This window comes from Meleagris gallopavo, unplaced genomic scaffold (genome assembly GCF_000146605.3).
Source record: "Meleagris gallopavo isolate NT-WF06-2002-E0010 breed Aviagen turkey brand Nicholas breeding stock unplaced genomic scaffold, Turkey_5.1 ChrUn_random_7180001944077, whole genome shotgun sequence".
Taxonomy (NCBI): domain Eukaryota; kingdom Metazoa; phylum Chordata; class Aves; order Galliformes; family Phasianidae; genus Meleagris; species Meleagris gallopavo.
Window position 1 is genome coordinate 3279 of NW_011205930.1, and position 3198 is coordinate 6476.

Here is a 3198-nt window from a genome sequence, read left to right on the forward strand (position 1 = left end):
CCCTTCTCTCTTAGAAAAGTTATTAAACTCGGTTGATTGCTTACATTGTATGCATAAAATGTAATTGAGCAGAGCACATTTATTATTTCAGGGTATCAGAATGGACAGAAAATTACTGTAATCATGCAGTAGTGTAAGCAAGATTATAGTTTCTCTTAGCTGCTTGGAAGTTCTGGGGGTGAGGACAGTGTCAGTTGTTTCTCAGGAACTTTTCTGAAGGACATGGAAGGAAATTTCTATCATGGCAGAATTTTATCTAGTCTCTCATGATCTGAAATGTACTCCCTCAAGATGTGAGGATAAGTTATGTATCTCCTTGTTATGATTTTCATACACGTGGTCATCTTCCTTGCATCTGAATGATAATGTAGGTGACTGAGACAAGTTTTCCTGATGGATCTGCATTTGTTGGGTTACTTCTCTTGTATAAAACCAGTCACTGCCACTGTGATGATCAGCTTTGTCCATTACCTGCTGATTCAGTCCTTCTAAAATGCATACTCGGTCAGTTTTTCCATGGGACCTTGATGGCATTTTGAAGAACAGCACAGGTGACAGAATGCTCTGTAGCGCGAGACTGTTAAACTTCAGTCACAAGATCAGTTCCCAAACACACGAGGAACAATGTCTGCTGTAGATTTGCCTGGACTTACATTTAGTGTAGAAGATGCGCTGGAGTCAACAGCCAGCTTTCTGGAAATGCTGATGGTAACAAAAGGCTGAGTTTCAAGCACTGTGATATTTTCTCTACGTTCATAGGTCATTCAGGAGCAACGTCTCCTGTACACTGGATTCAAACTCATTTTCTTTAGAAAGAACTCCGAGTTGAAGAGAAGATACCTCATCATTAAAAATATTGCTGCTTCTTTAACGATCGCCTTAGTTTTACTTGCCAGGGTCAGCATCATTGATTTCAATTAAATATTAGAATAGGCTAGAGGGTATTTCATGCTTTGTCATTAAAAATCAATGAAACAGAGAGTGACCTGCTTTCTCTCTCTTGTGTTTACACTAGAAATAGATTAGATCATTAGGGAAACAGTAATGTCCTATTTATTGAGACCGCTCTTAATTCAAATTGTAGTAGTAGATGAACTTGCCTAACCATAACTAACAAAATGCCTTTAGCTACATAATAGGAGAAGATGTAGAGTCAAACTATGGCCAAGAGCAGCGTTATTAATATACGTAATCACTTCACAAGTATATCCAACAGTAGGTTGAATGGAAATATCAGAGTTCAGAAGACAAATAGCTTTCAGATCAGATTTAGTAATAAATGAACTCTCCTCTCTTTGAAGGAAGATAAACCACTAAATCCTTTCTGACGATGCTGTGTGATGAGCATCACAACTTCTGAACCGCTTGTCTGAAGGTCATCCTGAATGTCTGTTAAGCAAATGACACCTGTTGCTCAGACAGACATTGCATTACGCATTGTTATTATGACAGCTACATTTGTACAGTTAAAGAGAGGCAGTTGAAAGAGCGACTCTGAACACTGGATTCCCATCTGCTTTGGACCTTTCCAACTGGCTCCGCCCAAGACCAAATCTCTGTAGGCGCTGGCAGTGTGGCTGTGAGCTATCCACTGCTATTTGCTGTTGGTGGCTGCAATTGCTCCTCAACCTTTTCTCCTGGCAGCAGGGACATGGTTAGTTTGCCTAGCTGGAACTCAGGCTTACCAACAGAGAAATAGAATTTTCACGCCAGTAGCATGTTCTTGCTTCACTGTCATAGCAGTGTAAGTAAAGGGCAACAGTGGCTTTTTGAGTAACGAGCTTTAGGGCTAAACTTATAGTCTGTGTACGCAGATCTGCTCAGTCATTGCTGGGAACTTGCTGATGTTTCTACTTTCATTGGCCTAAAGGCTGTTTGCCTATTATTATGTAATATATGATATATGATATAATATATGATATATATGATATATGGTATATGGTATATGATATATAATAATTTTAAAGAGGAATGCATGTTACTCTATGTTGGTGATTTTCTAGACTTTAAAGGCATTGTTTTCTATTTTTCCCTTAAGCTTTGTGTAAAAAGTCCTCTAGAATTAGCCTTTAGAAGGAAGCTTGTATTGTACAGCATTGAAGGGCTCTGAAAGGCAACTACTGTATTCCTTTCTGAAGTGTACAATCTTATTTTCTGTAATTCCTGCAAGACAAGCTGTCTATAATGACTCAAGTAATCTTATTTAGGCAGCCAAAGAATCATGCTTTGAATAACTCTATTGCAAGAGAAATCTAATCTGTTCCTGATGATGAATGCTAGTAAATTTTCCACCATTTATTTGTATGTGTGTCAAGTGCCTTCTTTTGTCAGGCTTTCCACTTCAGCTCTTATCTGTGGCTTTATAGGTCCCTGATGGTTTTACACCTTTGATCAAGTCTTTCCTACATCCATTTCAGTTCAGCTGCAAAAATCTCAAGCAAACTTCCAATGCAATATTTTTTCTCGTAACTTACTCAGAAACCTGTTCAGCCACTGTTTGGATAACAGAACCTTCACATTTTTTGTTGCAGTGCTGCAGCCAAGGTTAGACCAATGACTTGGTAATTATACAACTGAATTTTTAAGATTATACTTCGTTGGATCAGTTTGGTAAGCTCACCTTAGCAGAAGCAAAACAAAGTGGTTGTGTCAGTGAACAAGAGAGAACTTACTTTTTTCACAGTTTTTACACCAATAGTGACAAACCGTAGCCTACTGAAGCCTCTTGTTATTCCTGTTGTTACTGTAAGCTCCAAGAACTCACGTGCACGACTGCAATGCCAGTTACAAAATAGGCGAGGCAGAAGCCCGCCTCTTCATTTCTTTTTGAGATGTGAAATCTAGTTAGGTTTCTTTGTTAGCGGTTTTTGGGAAATTAGTGCAATTTAAAGTCAGATGGTCAGTATTATTTGTCAGACATCTGGAGTTTCCGCTTAAAGAAATGAAAAAAACAACCTCACAAAACAAGGCCTAGCATTCAAAACGCGTGTGCTGTGGTTTCTACAGTGAGACAGTAAATTTCGACAGTAACCGTGGTATCCATTAGGATGGTGCCAATCTGCTGGTGCACCAATACTGCTAAGCTGCTGGTGTTTGGTGACTGAGGGCTGGTTCCTCCTTCATGTCTTGTGAAGTGCCAAATATACTCTTTTTATCCTTACAGGGACTGCAATCCCTTTTGCATTTTTTGACTTGCTC